Here is a 17,153-nt window from a genome sequence, read left to right as displayed (position 1 = left end):
GGCCTCCTAATCTGTATGCCTCTTATATTACGCGAGTCCCTTTAGAAGTGTGGGACGCCACTAACCTCACACACGAGCTCACATCTTTCCCGTCTCCACTTACCCCGCTGATTGGCAACCCTGTCTTCACTCCTGGGATGGAGGACGCCGCCTCCGTAAGCTGGAGGGTGGCCGGTTGCCGGTTTCTGTATCATATTTATGGGACGGAGGGGGTAAATTCGTTCACCCAGATGTGGAACGAATTCGGACTGCCGGAGACAGAGAGGTTGAGGTATCTGCAGGTGAGGCACTGGGCGCTGCAACCGCTGGTTCGCGCTGGGGCGAATAGACGCTTCTCCCCCTATGAACGATGGCTCATCACACGCACGTCAGACAAAAATCTAATCTCTGATCTCTATAAGCGGCTGCTGCTTAAACACAAGCACTCATACAATCCTAGCAGTGAACGGTGGGAACGGGAGTTGGGAAGAACGTTGACTCACAAGGAATGGGAGGGTATTTATTATAGGGCTCGGCATTCTGCATACCACATGGGGCTTACGCAGACACTCACGAAGATTGTGACATATTGGTACTACACTCCGGAGCGCTTGCATGCGATAGATCGCTCCCGGGAGGCGACGTGCTGGAGGGGGTGCGGCCAGGTGGGAAGTTTAGTCCATTTGCTCTGGGAATGCACACATCTCCAATCTTATTGGACACAGGTGCTGGATGAAGTGGACAAACACTTTGAGACTGAGATACCGCACTTTCCAGCCTATGTGCTGTTGGAACTTCCCAATCCTCTGACTTACCCACTGCGATCTAGGAGGGGCAGACAGATGGCCATCGCATTAGGATCAGCTACACAAAACATACTCACACACTGGCGCTCCCCACAACTGCCGACCTTCACTGGCTGGTTGCATCGTTTGTGGCATGTCCTGGGTATGGAAAAATTAGCACTGACGACAAATTCGGGGAGTTGTGGCAACCCTTCTTATCGCTTCTGGCCTCTGAATTTCGGGAATTCACGTGCCCCCGATATCTCCGATTGTTGCGTATCATAGAGGTCCGGGAGGGGGATTGACGTTAGAAGTTGGCAAGGTTGGGGGAAAGACGCAGAGCACGGGGAGGGGGGTGGGGTGAGGGCAGGGGAAAGGGTTTGTCAGGGTTTTTTGCTTTTTCTGTTTCAATTAAGAGGCCTTCCTGGTTGAGGCTATGATTCAGCTATGCGCACACTGTTCATTTGATACTTAACAACGACCCAATCAAGGGTTACACCGCTGCAGTGTATGATGATCATTACGTGTACGTAATTTTGTTTGATGTCTGTAAACCAATAAAACCATTTAAACCACAAGAGACTCAAAAAGATCTGTGAGGGGGCGTGGCCTAGAGGGGAATGGAGTAGGACGTGTCTTGCCTGCTCTCTTGTGCACCGGGGTCCATCCGACGCCATCTACTGCACTGGTACAGCCTATAAGACACAAATCGCCGACATAGTGGCACCTGGCCTACCGGTCCCACTGTGAAGGGGCTGACTACACAACGGGGGCCACTGTTTCGCTGGTGCTCGATGTCTCTGCTGGGTGCCCCGGTCACCATCTTGCCTGGTGGCCCACGGCGATCATTAGTGTTCTCCCCCTGCAGACTGACCCTGAGCTGTCCCGAGAAGGGGAAGAGCTACCCTTTCTTCGACAGCGGCAGGGACTGTTTCGCTGGGATACTGTTGCGACACATGAGGCAGCTTTGGGGTCCAGTGCTGAGGTCCAGGCGGCGGTGCGCTACCTGGGCGTGTGCGGCCTTCGGCTGCCGGGTGCTCCCAGGGGCCTATCGGCTGAGCCTGCATCCTGTGAGGGGCCAGAGCGGTGACCTACCCTACCTGCAGCTGAGGTGGGGCGTCCATCCACCTCTCCTCTCCTCCGGCCAGTGAGGAGCTTCTCTGGTGCTGTTGACCCGGCGAGACGCATTCAGAGAGCTGGCCGGCCACAGGGGCTGAGGGACCCGCCCTGCGGCATACTGTTTCATGTGGCCTCAGGGATGCTCGACCTGTGGGCCGACATCCGGAGTGGAACGGCGCCGCTCCCCCACCACACTAGTGGCAAATCAACACTTCTGGTGCTGGCGGTGCTACAATGGGAGCCTGTATGACGATGCAGCCCTGAATCCTGAACTCATCCAGCCTGGCGATCGAGGTGGGGCATGCTCGTGGAGCTGCGCCGGCCCACCCTGACCTTCTTCGGCCGCCCCAGTTACAGCAGCAGAACAAGAAGGTGAGGATTGAGCATGGGGGCTACCTGATTCTCCTGCGACCTCCGCAGCCTGGCCTGGGAGGGGTGCCTTGTCTGCGTGACTGCTCTGCACTTCACTGCAGCCTTAAGGCCCAAGTCCTCAAGGCCTATTAACCTCTGTGGTCTTTACCAACGGATGGAGGCTCTGCCCTCTGTAGGGGAATTGAACTCCGCAGAGCCCTTTAAGCTTGAGTGGACCCTGGAAATATCACTTACCTACTGCATGTGTCCAGCCAGGGGGTGAACAGAGAACCTCACAACTGTGCTCTTGCTGATGCAGCTAGGGGTGGGGGGTGGTGGATGCCGACCCCCTAGATGTGTTTTGGACAGGGATCCCTCCTCACACCACATTGAACTGGACTTTTTAGGGCCTCTGCGTAGAAGCACCCTGAGCTAACAATGTATCCTCCTCCTTAGGATTCTCCCATGCAATCCCCTACCCCATGTGAGACTGGCCTCCCAACCTCAGTGGGGTGGATTGCATTGATCAACAGTGGCCCCTGACCTGCCTGGCGTAGGGGGGAATAGGTGGAGTGGTGAGTGAGAGCCCCGACACCTGAGGACCCAGAACAACATCCTCTGCCCCTCGGTGGGCCTGGAAACAAAGTCTCCACCGCCTAAGCCAGAAATAACTTGGCCACAACAATAACCACTTACCTGCCCTCCTTCTATTGACTCCACTGCACTTTGGCTGCTGACACACCCGACAGCCCCGTTCTCTTGATCAGCCCCTAACAATCATCGCATTGATATGCCACACTCCAAAGCTGCACATGATAACCCGGTGATATCTCTCTAGACCAAGGCTGTGCTTACTGAATCGGAAGCCCCTCCCCCACGATGGAGCCCCCATTCTCTGCCCCTGTCACGCAAGGCTGTATGGAACGTTTCCTGCAAGAGATCCGCTCAGACATTAGCTCCCTCAAGGATGAGTTCAAATCATGCCTTAGGGATATCAGGAAAAATGTCAGACATAGGTGAAGGAGTAGATGATCTTGAACACACCGAAGACACAAGGTCAGAAGATCTGGAAATGCTGAGGTAGCGGGTAACAGCTCTGGAAGAGCAAAATATTGATATAGAGGATATGGAAAATAGAAGCCGCACAAACAATATACGCATTAGGAGTCCCTAAAGGAGCAGAGGGCAATGACATCATGTCTTTCACAACAGTCCTCCTCCAGGAGATCCGAAGAGATGACAACGCCTCTCCACCGACCCTTGACAGGGCACATCGGATGTCCACAGCCCCGGGTGCAAGGACGCAGTACCGGACATCCTGACCAGAGTACACTTCTTAACTGAGAAGGAAGCGAGATTACAGGCTGCTAGGGGTGAAACTGAACTGAGGTTTCGGGACCACACCGTACAATTATACCAAGATATGTCCCCTAATACACTGCGAAAGCTACGAACATTTATGCCGGTCACTGACAAACTTCGTGAGCTGGGGGTTCAATGTCAGTGGGGCCACCCCTTTGCCCCTGTTTCTATGGGAGGGCAGATGCGGATCACTGAGATCGCTTAAGGAAGCGAAACACCTGGTGGGTCTCCCTGTTGAGACTTGAAATTGTGGTGACCCTCAAACCCGAGAACCTTCCGTAAAAGATCTCCAACCAGCTTTCCACACGGTTAAACCACTACACCCTGATAAACACCAAGCAGAGGCATCCACGCAGGAAACCTAATGAGATATCATCCACCAACTCCAAAGTCTCGGGGGGGGGGGGGGAATCTTCCCCTACACGATCTACTACAGCCTCCCTTTAAACCAGACCTCCCTCTCCACTTGTGTTGGCTGTTATAACTCGTCTGACGCTGTCCGATGGACTCATTTGCATCCTCCTGGCGGCGCTGGGCCACAGGGCCCAAGAGAGACTCACTACCCAGGCTCCGCAGGGATATTCGCATCCCCTTTGATGGCCACCGCCCTCCCATGCATCACCTGCAATCATGCCAATGGCAGGTGGTATTAAATTGATATCTCTGAACATGCAAGGCCTAAACTCCCCAAACAAGCGCAAACAAATCTGGCGATACAAATTGCACCATAATCCAGATATCTTCCTCCTAGAGGGGATCCACCTGCCGAAAGTGGATTGCCATCGCATGGCACACTCAAGATACCCAAGACGCTACTGGGCATACACGAGTACGAAAACACTTGGGGTGGTCATCCTCTGCAAGCAGGCTTCTATACCTCAGTGTGAGGGACCCTTTTCCCCGAACCCCAAACCCTCCCGTGTACCACCCGGATTACCTCCTTTTCGGAGTTCTCCCTTCCCGGACACGCCAACCAACATGATCTCCAAAGAGTCCGTGACAACGAAGACCCCGCCCTTCTCTCTCTTACAGGGTCCAATCCGATGTGACAACAGACCGGAAGGATTCGACCGGTACCCCGGAAGTCCCTCCCCCTCCCAGGTGGACGACAACAGAAAAGGCGGAATTGAGACGAAGGAAGGGGTCGGAAGATCGTGGCAGGAACTCTCGACTGGCGATACGGAGGAAGGAGAAGACGGAAGTGGGGACCTCGAGGAATGGTCGGAAGACTGGTGGAGTCCTCCGGAGGTAGCTGAAGAGCGGCCGTAACTCAAAGGAGAGTTACGGCGGAGCGTGTGAGTACCTTCCCCCATATTCTAGTTCATTAGTTACGCTGTGTAAGACCATAGAAGCCCCCCTTGTATATAAACTCCCTCACTTCTACAGTCACGTTCAACCACCTTGTAAATACTATACAGCACTGTTTACACTATATAAGTCCTGTTTCCTCACAACCCTTTCAGAGCACCCTTTCCAGCACTAAGTCTTGCCCTTTCCCTCCTCGACCCGTTTCTTAACCTCCCCCTCACGGTCCGTTTCCTCTTCATCACATTGTGGGTCTCGGGGGACGGTATCTTCCGCAGAGTCCCTGCAGGACTGACGGCTCCTCTGTTTGTTTCTCTTTCGGTCCTCCGAGGAACACCTATCCCGGTCTACCACCACCGAAGAGCGCCAAGAGAAGGGAGCGTACCAGAAGCAGCGACAGCGACGACCGAGACGAGAACCATCACCCCATTTCCCGTGACTCTCAACCCTATACTGGAACTTGTATATATTAAAGAAACGCACTATAGCCCACTATATCTGGCCTCCTCGTCTGTTATTCCAGCCCGCCACACCCCCACGACCACACTCAGTCACTAGGGTAGTCGGAGATGGGGAGGGATGCTATCTCACACTCCCTCTCCTTAAGGGACAGCGAAAGCTTATACTACTTAACATCTATGTGCTAAATACTTCACAGGACACATACCTCAGACGGGTTTTGAAAGAACAACTAGAGGGGGCGGAAGATGACATTTTAGTGTGTGGGGATCTTAACTTGGTATGGGACCCCACCCTTGATAGTAGCGGAGCTACATTCCAAAATTTAGGGGCTATGTCGCTGCACCCCAAGTGCGATATCGAAAAACTGGGCTTAATCAATGCGTGGTGCTACAAACACCCAGACACGAGGGATTACTCCTTTTTCTCACACGTACACACCTCCTACTACTGCATTTACTATGCCCTTGTTACCCACTCTCACCTTTGCCGACTACGCACCATAGAGCTGTCAGACATCTCACTCTCGACCATGCACACACAGAAATGACATGGGAGGGTAGTAACTACTCCACAAGGACCCTTCCGCCCTGGCGCTTACCTCCACATCGCTTGCGAGACCCAGTAGACATGGCCAAAATTTGAAAAGGCATCACTGAATATTTCTCCCCTAATACCCTCCCTGAACTTTCACTGCACTCTCTTTGGAATGGCTTTAAGGCCACTATCTGAGGTACGATAACATCTATCGCAATCGCCTGAGGGTGGGAATCTAAGCTTGTGGAATCCAATCTCAGGACGGAAATCAAACAATTGGAACAACAGGACAAAGCTAAACCCTCCCGCTGCACTAAACGGCAGCTTGCTGTGCTGCGAGGCCTACTTCGCACCATAGAACGGGGAGGGCTGAGAGGCCACTCCTAGTACTGAAGCAACACTACTATGAGGGGGGTACAAGGTGGGCGGACTCTTGGCCTGCAGGCTCCACTAGGCATGTGCTAAGATGCATATTGCCAAACTACATCAGATGATGGGAGTTGGGTGACGTCTGAGGGAGACAAACTCCAGATTTTTCACGATTGTTATCAAATTTTATACTCTCCTGAAGAGCCGACCTCGGAGATGATTAAATCCTACCTGGATACCTGCGAATGGGAGCCATTGCACTTACGTCATGCAGATCTCCTTGACGAGCCGATTACTCTTGAGGAGCTCCAGTCAGCGGTCAGGGCCCTTCCCCTGGCTAAGACCCTGTCGGAATCAGCTACCCACGAACCTCGATTCTGTTCATAAGGCACCCTCTCAACCGGCTCTCTCTCTTCCAGTTGCCTGATGCAGACTTCTACCTGGGAGACCGGGATCCCCACTGGCCCTTTAATTCCTCCACGGACGAGAGAAGCTACGCCCCCAAGGGGACGGATGATCACAACCGCTATCTGGATAAGAGGCAAGGAATTGGCAAGAGCTGTGTCCACGACCGGAAGGAGGAAGTGGATGAAGCCCGAAGTACCGAAGACGCGAGGACGAAGCGACCTGACTGCTATGTGTCGGGGACGACAGGAGAACAACCGGAGGACGCTGCGCCCAGCCACTGGAGGGATGTGGCTCCAACAGGTGCGTGCCAGGATTCGAGAAGTCGGGAGCCGGTCGGGGACGTTCATGTCAACCGCTGAGTCTGGGAAGCGTACGAATGTGGGCTGAACTGTTCTGTTAAGCTCCGCACACTTTCCGTTTTGCCTCTCTCCCCTGGTGTCGGCCCTCCCTTCACCCCTCACTCCCTCTTAGCCGGGTGCGTACCTCCATCACTCCCGTTCCCACAGGACAGCTATAACCAGAACTAATACTGGTCCGTTTCTTTTTTTTGTTCTGGGTTTCATGAGTCTCTACGGGTCGGAGCATCCGAGTACGAGCTCCAAGGAGGAGACTACCAATCCCCTGAAGACGCCAATGGATTACGCTACCAACATTTACTAATTCCCTACTTGCTTATTTCGGACGGAATAAAGAAACTCAAGCATTTAAACCCGCTCTTGTATGTGTGGTCCCTTCACCCACCAACAGACCCCCAGGTCTGATGGCCTCCCAGTCGCCTTCTACTGGCTCTTGTTACTCAATTTACAAGATCACCTAGTATGGCTATTTAACTCCTTCTCATATGAGACGGGACTCACTCCCACAATGGCTTCAGCAGAAATCTCCCTCATACATAAAGCAGGAAAAGACCCGGCCCTTTGCTCCTCTTGACGTCCTATAGCCCTGTTTAACACGGATGCAAAGTTGTTTACCAAAATATTGGCCCAGTAGCTGAAACCCTACCTTCTGGGCCTCATCAACCCGGATCAAGTCAGCTTTATATGCCATAGATAGGGTGCAGACAATGTTCGCTGTAAAGCACACTTAGTGGAGAAGGCACAGCGTCACAATATACTTGCATGCCTCCTCCTGCTGGACGTGGAGAAGGCCTTTGATAGGGTAAACTGGTCCTCCCTCTGCAATGTTCTGGAAATGATTGGGTTAGGACTGTGTTTGCTTCCCAAAATAATGGCCTTTTACACAGCACCGGTGGCTAGGGTTCGGGTCAATGGGTAGGTCACAAAACACGTGACTATTCTGTGAGGCACACAACAGGGGTGCCCGATATCACCTTTATTGTTTGCATTAGTGGTCGAGCCCCTAGCTATCATGATTCGCAACATGGATGCGGTGGGAGGTATTTCTTTTGGGGGGCAGCCACACAAGATTAGCCTCTTTGCAGACAACCTACTCCTTACACTTTCTCAGCCCGAGTTCTCCTTTCCAGTGGTTGTGGACTGCTTCCAGGCTTATGAGATACTATCAGGCTTTAGGATCAACATGACCAAGTCCTCAGTGCCCAACTTGAACATCCCGGCTCAGGACCTCCTGGCCCTACATCACTTAGGGCCCTTCCTGTGGTCTCAGGCTTCCATTAAATATTTGGGTGTCAATATCACCCCTACACTCTCCTCTTGGTCTCAAGCTAATTGGCCCCACTTACGCCGCGCCATCCTGGCTGACTTTCAGAGATGGAAGCCCCTATACATATCCTGGCAGGGGCACGTGGACGTCTTAAAAATTAAGGTTCTCCCGTGAGTCCTCTACCTTTTTCAGACTCTGCACACGCCGATTCTGCAAAATGACATCTTGCATTTACAATGTGATGTCAAGAACTTTATCTCGAATGGAAAGCGTCCCCAGATAGCAAACATGCTGCTGATGCTCCCACAGGATAGGGGAGATCTGGCGTGCCCTAATCTCTTGAAATATTACTGGGCCGCCCACTTACGTTATATCTCTGATTGGGTGGTCCGAGAGAGTGAGAAGCAATAGTTCCATATGGATCGGGCAGTAGAGTGCCGACCACTGTGGGATTTGGCATGGCTGTCTAAACACGCCCGGCATACATCGCTACCCCGACCCGAACAGTACTCGATATTTGGGATAAAGTGGCTCTTAAAAAGGGTCTGACTACCTTCCCCTCCCCAAACACACCGATCGCACGCAACACTGACTTCCCCCATCGCTTCCTCCTCTTTCATTTTGCCACTGGAGCGATGCGACTGTCGGACTCTCAGTGATTTATTTGCAGGGGACAGCATGAAGACCTTTGATCAGTGCAAAGTGAATTTCCAGCTCAAGGACACCTCACGGCTCCAGTATTGCCAACTCCGGCATTGTGCCCTAAACCCATTGGTATACACTGCGGCCATTGGGCCTTACACCCTCTTAGAGACACACGTCCACAACTTCACCGGCTCAAAGGGCCTCATATCTAATATTTATCAAGTGCTCCAACGCTCCACACCAACACTCATCCACACCTATCAGCCATGGCAGGCCACTGCGCAGGTAGAGATTTCACCCAAGCACAGGGGCGTAACACAGGCCCCCGCATCCCCTGCAGTGCGGGGGGGCCCCCAAGCACCAGGCAATGGGAGACTCTGTGGCGAGACATACCTAAAACATACCGCAATATCTCGCTTAGGGAAACAGCCTACAAATTGATGTTCCAATGGTATTATACACCGACCCAACTCTCCGTAATCTACCCGGGAACAACTTCTCTTTGCTGGCACTGTGTGGGAAGGAGAGGGAGACTTTCAACATATTTGGGGGTCTTGCAAGGTCATCACAACATATTGAAAAGAGATACTGGGCCTCATTACGGATGTCATAGGCTATCCTCTCCCGTCCTCATACCTTATGGTCATTTTAGGCATTAGGCCCCCGGATTTGTGGGCTATGACTCATGCCGAATGAAAACTTGTCTGCCAACCCACCCCCCTCCCCGCCCCCCACCAGCGCAATGGTTTACTTGTGTCTGGCACATTTTAGCTATGGAACAAATATCACATAATTTGGCAAAAACTGAGAAAAAGTTCCAACGCATATGGAAACCTTTAATCCAATTTCTTATGCGCATTGAATTCACTTGCTTTAGCCCCGTGAAACTCCGATCGCTCCAGCCTATTTGATTAAATTATCACTCATACCACTGCCCGCGTCCAGGTTAAAGGGAGTGCGCTACCCCATGCCCGTGTCAGACACCATTGCCCCTCCTCTCGCCCTCTCTGCTGCAAACCTCGACCTGTTCTTTTAATTTTCATTATGGTTTCTACAAAGTTATAAGAAAATGCATAACATAGTCTTATCTTACCTGTCCCTAATTAAGTACACAGTTATGTTACGCTGTTCTCGAACTATTATGCATTGGTTAGAAGCTGCTCCATCACAGCTTGTAATGTTTTATGAACGCTTAATGTAACATTACTTAAATGCAAATGCTAATGCTGACATTTCCCATGTTATACAGAAATCCAGTCAGGACTGACCATTGCTTGTCTGCACTAAAGTTGGCAATGTACTGTATGTGTGCTATGTATGCGCCGATGGTTGAATAAACAATACACAGAATTTGAGTAAAAAGATCTGCGAGAAGAAAAAACCTTAAGACTATTTCAAGGTAAAGGTCTGTTACTTGTATGTGAGAAAAGATATTCTGTGCTGGATACTTTCACTTGGAAATAAATAAGCTTTCACGGAAAACCCCACTGCGCAAAAATGGACAGAAGCCCAAACCACCATCGGGCAAGGGAGATCTCAGAGGATGTTGAAGGCTAAGCATATTGTTGTGAATGAAATAGCAGAATGAATGGCTTAACCAACAGATCAGAATTGGGGGTGGGTAACGAGGATGTATAGGGTGGGGGCCCTTTTCCAATTGGCGATTGTTGTGCTGTTTTCACTTTCTTGCTACACTCAACATTTATATATAATGAAAGGATGTGAGATAAACTCCTGAGCACTATTAGCTGTATCAACAGTTTTGGATTTCATATTTAAATCAATAAAATGTTCAATTCTAAAAGTGCACATGGGGAGGGGAACTAATTAATATAAAGCACAGGGAAGAAGAGTAAGCAAGTTTTAACAAACAGGATTTGCTAGAAAATAATTCAACAACAAGCAACTAGTCAATCTATGTCAAAGCCTAATACCCTTTAACCAGATTCATGAAACATTGCCCATAATCAGATTAACAAGCAGGCTTGGTTGTTGCAAAACAAAGAGTAATCACTATGCAACACCATCCAAAGAATTAGTTTTGGCACACAAAAAATGTATAGGGTTTGTACTGAGTCTGCATTCCTGTTGAGGGTGATCCTTAAATACTGGGGGCCCGATTCACAGAACTAACTTAAGACAAAATCCTAAACTTACTACCATTTTGGTATTCACAGAAGGCACTTACTCATGTTGGTATTCACAGAAGGCACTTACTCATTTCGGTATTCACAGAAGTTAGGAGTCCTAACTTTAGGACTCCTAAATGCCTTCTGTGAATACCGAAAGTCTTAAAATTAGGATTTTTCTCAGTTTAGTAGTAATATAGTTAGGACTCCTAAATTTAGGACTCCTAAATGCCTTCTGTGAATACCGAAAGTCTTAAAATTAGGATTTTTCTCAATTTAGTAGTCCTAAGTTTAGGACTCCTAACTTTAGGACTCCTAAATGCCTTTTGTGAATACCGAAAGCCTTAAAATTAGGATTTTTCTCAGTTTAGTAGTTGTAAAGTTAGGAGTCCTAACCTTAGGTCTCCTAAACTGAGAAAAATCCTAATTTTAAGGCTTTCGGTATTCACAGAAGGCATTTAGGAGTCCTAAAGTTAGGAGTCCTAAATTTAGGACTACTAAATTGAGAAAAATCCTAATTTTAAGACTTTCGGTATTCACAGAAGGCATTTAGGAGTCCTAAAGTTAGGAGTCCTAACTATACTACTACTAAACTGAGAAAAATCCTAATTTTAAGACTTTCGGTATTCACAGAAGGTATTTAGGAGTCCTAAAGTTAGGACTCCTAACTTCTGTGAATACCGAAATGAGTAAGTGCCTTCTGTGAATACCAAAATGAGTAAGTGCCTTTTGTGAATACCAAAATGGTAGTAAGTTTAGGATTTTGTCTTAAGTTAGTTCTGTGAATCGGGCCCTGGGATTCTTAGTCTATAACTAGAATAAACTAAATTGCTACATATGCACAGATGTTTGTTCTAAACATATCAATTACAAAAGAGATGCTCCGGTGTAATGGTATTCTTGTACTGACCCTCACACCAGCATGGTTTACTCACGGCCTGCCAGGAAAGACATGACCAGACAAAAGGATGGAGATATGTCCTTGCAGGTGAGAAGCACAACAAAGGAGGGGGAGAAACCAGGTGGGTAGTGTGAGAGATGCAAGATGGCTTGACCCTACTACCACAGAACCTGAGACTGTGCTATTGAATACTTCTGAGCTTGATAACTGGGGACAAAATCACGTGATGTGAATCAAAATAGTTGGGTGTTGACAGTCACTTTTAGTTTCTGGGGAGGAACGATGGCTCCATTGGCAGAGTGGTTTGGAAAATGGACATTCTTTAAAGAGAATGTGTAGTGTATTGTATTGTATTGTAATTGTAATTGCATTTATATACCACCTCTGACAACGTGTTGAAGCACTTTTTCGGCGAGTAGCATGCTACTCTGGAAACCATAAAGGATTAGTGGTGAATTAGTATAGTGAAATATGAAAGTAATTTGAGTGGTGAATATGTTCATCAGTTATTTGGATTATGAAGGATAGTGGAGGGATAGAAGAAGGGAAAGGTTTGCATTTATATAGCGCTTGCTACTCCTGATGAGGTGTTGAAGCGATTTTTCAGCAAGTAGCATGCTACTCAGGAACCCATAAAGGATTAGTGGTGAATTAGTATAGTGAAATATGAAAGTAATTTGAGTGGTGGATATGTTAGTCAGTTACTTGGATTGACAAGGATAGTGGAGGGATAGAAGAGGGGAAAGGTTTGCATTTATATAGCACTTGCTACCCCTGATGAGGTGTTGAAGCGCTCTTCGATGAGTAGCACACTACTATGGAGCTCAAACAGGATTAGTGGTAATTAGTATAGGGAAATGGGCAATTCATTTTAGTGGTTGACATGTTAGTCTGTTATTTGGATTGAAAATGAATAGTGGAGGGGTAAAAGTGGGAAGGGTCTAGATGACAGTCAATATGGATTCAACATATAAAATGCTAGTGGACAGGGTTGGAAAATATGAATTACAAGGTGGATTTGACACACCAGATACATGGCCTCTTCAAAAACAATAAATCTTTTTGTTTCCATATTTGAGCTTTTCAAGAACTCATCAACTTCTGTCAGCGACTGGGGAAATGAATAAAAACCACAATCTTTTCCTGTCCAGTGGTTCTCTAAGGTCAACATGTAAGAGAACCTCCTCAATGTGGAAGGGTCAGACAGAATCAAAAATTTGGTGGCAGAAGCTGTGTTAAAAGAGGAAAGGGGATTTACTCTGTTTAAGAGGTGGGGGAGAAAGCTTAATGATGTAAACAAGGGCTTCCAGGAGGGTGAGCGAAGACAGGTTTGCTGCAATCTAAAAAACGGTGAGTGGCATAAGGGAGCAGAAGGTATTTGTTTTGGCACCTCAATAGAGTAGAACAATCTTGGCCATAACACCCTTGTAAGACAGAGACAGGCAGACTACCTAATAAGGCAAGAGGGACAACATTCACAGAGCAAGTTCTGTTGCAGCTTCCTATGTTTTTTTACACATCTTTTTTATTGTTTTCAAAAGAGGAAGAGCAGCAAAACATAGCAGAGCAACCATAAACTGTGGCACCTAACACAGCAGGGATTATCTTTAAGTAACAACTTGTATCCAGGTTACACAAAGATAAAAATATGTGCTGTCAGGTCATTCTTTAGATGTTCGTTTGTCCTGAAAGCCCAAGGACCCCAAACCCTCTTCTGTTTACGTTTACAGCATCTCCATTTCTAGACCACCTTCTCCGACATGGCCCTGTGTTGGACTTGGCCCTTTGTGCAGAGTCATCCCTGAACTTTTTGCCTTCCTCCTAGCCATTTGTCTGACATGGTGTTGATGGTTTTAGGACTCTGGGCCCTTTAGCACTGCTGTCCAGTGTAAAGTGCATGTGCATTCTGTGGTAAACATGGTAAGATTGGTCTACACCTGTTTTGCCTATTTAATTTACATGTCAGTCCCTTGTAAAGTGGTATCCCATATACCCGGGGCTGGTAAATTAAATGCTACTGGTGGGCTAGCAGCGCTGTTTGCGCCACCCACCAAAGTAGCCTATCAAACCTATCCCAGGCCTCTGCCATTGCAGGGCCTGTGCGTGCAGTGTTACTGCCGCTGTGACGTGACACCTAAAGTGTGTGCCATGTCTGTGACCCCCCCCCATCTACTACATGTCAGTCACCCCTAAGGAAGGCCCTAGCTAGCCCTATAGGCAGGGTGTATTGTATGTAAAAGGTAGGACATGCACCTTAAGTGTGTGACATGTCCTGGTAGTGATAAACCGCCATTTTGGTTTCTCACTGCTGTGAGGCTGCCCTCCCATAGGAATGCATTAGGGATTCCCTGATAAGTGTTTCAGTGGTAATTCACGATATGAGAGGAGCAGCGTGGTCAAGTTTGGTATGGTTGAAATAGTCATAATAAATGCTGCGTAATGGTGTGTGCAGATTTAGTATCACTATTTTAGAAATGCCACTTTTAGAAGTTCAAAACACACAAGATGATGGACGGAATGTTGCACATTGGCAAAACATTCACCCCCAGTCACAGATCTGGGTTTAATCCATCGTTATTTTGCTCACCACGCCACCCCAGTTCAGACATCGCCATATGCAAATCAGTTTTGACCCTGTGCCTCATGGGAACAGTCCAGCCCGAACTGCCAAGCCATGTCTTCCCTGGACCGGAATCAAGCATCCTAGGACCGGTTTTGGGGTTTCACCCCTCTTCAGCCAGGATAGCTTGACTCCAGTGGCGCAGTGAGCACGGGACCCACGTCTGGGCATACCCTTCCCACATAGGGCGAACAGCAAAACACACAAGATGATGGACGGAATGTTGCACATTGGCAAAACATTCACCCCCATACCTAGCCTGGCAGTTCGGGTTGGACTGTTCCCATAGGGCACAGGGTCAAGACTGATTTGCATATGGCTGGGTCCAAACTGGAATGGCATGGTGAGCAAAAAAAGGATGGATTTAGGCCCAGATCTCTGTACTGGGGTGAATGTATGACATTGTTCTGCATTCTGTCCATCAAGCATGTGAAGCGCTCTGATACCCGCAAGGGTCTTGTTTGGGCTATACAAAACCGTCTAAATAAATAAATAATAGTTCTTTTTGCATTTGTCACCCCGAGTGGGACGGGTATTCTCAAACGTGAGTCCCGTGCTCTCCATGCCACTGGAATCAAGCTATCATGGCTGAAGAGGGGTGAAACCCCGAAACCGGTCCTAGGATGCTTGTTTCCAGTCCAGGGAGGACCTGGCCTGGCAGTTCGGGCTGGACTGTTCCCTTAGGGCACAGGGTCAAGACAGATTTGCATATGGCTGGGTCCAAACTGGAATGGCGAGCAAAAAAACGATGGATTTAGGCCCAGATCTCTGTACTGGGTTGAATGTATGACATTGTTCTGCATTCTGTCCATCAATAGTTCTTTTTGCATTTGTACTTTTAGAAGTTGGCATTTCTGTGTGCTATGTGTCTGCCTGCCTGATGTGGATTGCATGTCTGGCTTTAGAGTGACAGGGGCTGGTGAGCTGTGTGTGGCTCCAGGGAGGGCAGGGTGAGTCAGTGCTAGGGTGAATAGGGGATCTGCATTTGGAGTAGTGGGAGGAGTAGTCCCCTGACCCTGAATAGGTCTGTGCCTGCCTGGGTGAATGCTGGCTCCGCCACCTGTGGTGTGTCTGATCACCAAGCCCCCACCTGACAAAGGGGAAGAGGAGCATTGTCAACAAAGTGCTCCAAAACCCCCCAGAACCAGTTCAGGCTGGTTCCCCCACGTCCTGTGCCAGGGCAGACAAAGCAAATGGTGTGTAAATATTGGGGCTGTGACCCAATTAAAATGTTGTGCTGTTCCTGTGCTTACTTGGACATGCTGCTGCTGGGCCCCAGGAGGAACCACCACGAGGGACTGCTTCCCTGTTGGAGGGCCCTGTGTGCTGGCCTGCCTGGGCCCAGCTGTGGCCCTTGAACCTTTAAGGACTTTAGCGCCTTGTGAGCGCTATATCTATTTCCAGGAGAAGCGGAGCGTGCGTGCTCTACAGCACTGTGCTGCCAGAGCAACCTAAGGGAATCCCAGAGTGGGGATTCCCCTGCATGGCACAGGAATCGAGCGGGAGCCCACCCCGCATTGTGGGGTGCTTTAGAGTAGAGAAGCGGAGCGTGCGTGCTCTACAGCACTGTGCTGCCAGAGCAACCTAAGGGAATCCCAGGGTGGGGTTTCCCCTGCATGGCACAGGAATCGAGCGGGAGCCCACCCCGCATTGGAGGGTGCTTTAGAGGAGCAGGAGCCCACCCCGCTTTCACGCCCGATTGAGCGGGAGCCCACCCCGCACTGTGGGGTGCTATAGAGGAGCGGGAGCCCACCCCGCAACTGTGTGTACCGCCAAAGTGAAGCCGAGATCAGCGGTTGCAGAAGCACGACCATGAAGCCAGGTGGCTGTGCCTAAGAGGGGGCGTGTCCAGCCGGAGAGCTGGAGCCTCACAGGAAGTCAGTTCTGAGAGTGGCGGGGCAGCCAATTGAAGTGCGGCCACAGAGGAAGCCAGGCAGCCGAGCCTGGTTTTGGGCGTGGCCTAATCCCCAAAGCAGAGAGTCCTGACGGTGGAGTCTCGATGGCAGGAAGACCGGGGCAGATCAGAAGAGGTCCCATGAGCGAGACCTGACCGCGCCCTGAGGGAGAGACCGAGGCATATTGTCGGTGCCTAACTCCCTGCCCCAAACAGACCGCAGGAGACAAGGAGAGCTCCGGTGAGTGGGGCTTCAATTGGTGTATTTGTGGTGCAGAGCGAGGGGCACCAGGAGGAGTCCCAGAGGGGGGCTTCCAAGGCACAGTGGTGCCGACGCTAATTTTCTCATCTGCGCCGCCGTTGCGGGCAGCTGCAACATTGGGGCAATATTGTTTTTAGAGTCCCGGTGGGACTCAGGAGGCACAGTGGGGCCAGTGCTCTTTCTACATCAGCTGCACTGGGAGAGTGCAGGCAGCTGCAACGAAGGGGGCATATTGGTTCTCATGCCAGGAAGGAGTGAGGTGCGCCCCCAGTGCTTTGCGCACATAGATTTCGCTGCATTGGCAGCTATGCCCTGACTTTCTGGACATAGGGCCAGTGAAAGGCCAGTTGGCCTGGGGTCATTTCAGTGTGTAGGTTAAGGTGCTGTGTGCACTTTTGCAGTGTT

At 49.7% G+C, this 17,153-nt stretch overlaps 1 protein-coding gene across 1 annotated transcript in view; it reads right to left on the bottom strand.

Moving 5' to 3' along the window:
* Positions 1 to 17,153, bottom strand: part of C8HXorf58 (chromosome 8 CXorf58 homolog) — a 714,653-nt gene that overhangs the window by 208,969 nt on the left and 488,531 nt on the right. The gene's annotated exons all lie outside the window — the stretch shown is intronic.

Source organism: Triturus cristatus, chromosome 8, assembly GCF_964204655.1.
Source record: "Triturus cristatus chromosome 8, aTriCri1.1, whole genome shotgun sequence".
Taxonomy (NCBI): Eukaryota; Metazoa; Chordata; class Amphibia; order Caudata; family Salamandridae; genus Triturus; species Triturus cristatus.
The sequence above is the reverse complement of the archived record's forward strand: the minus strand, read 5'-3'. Positions and strand labels throughout refer to the sequence as shown.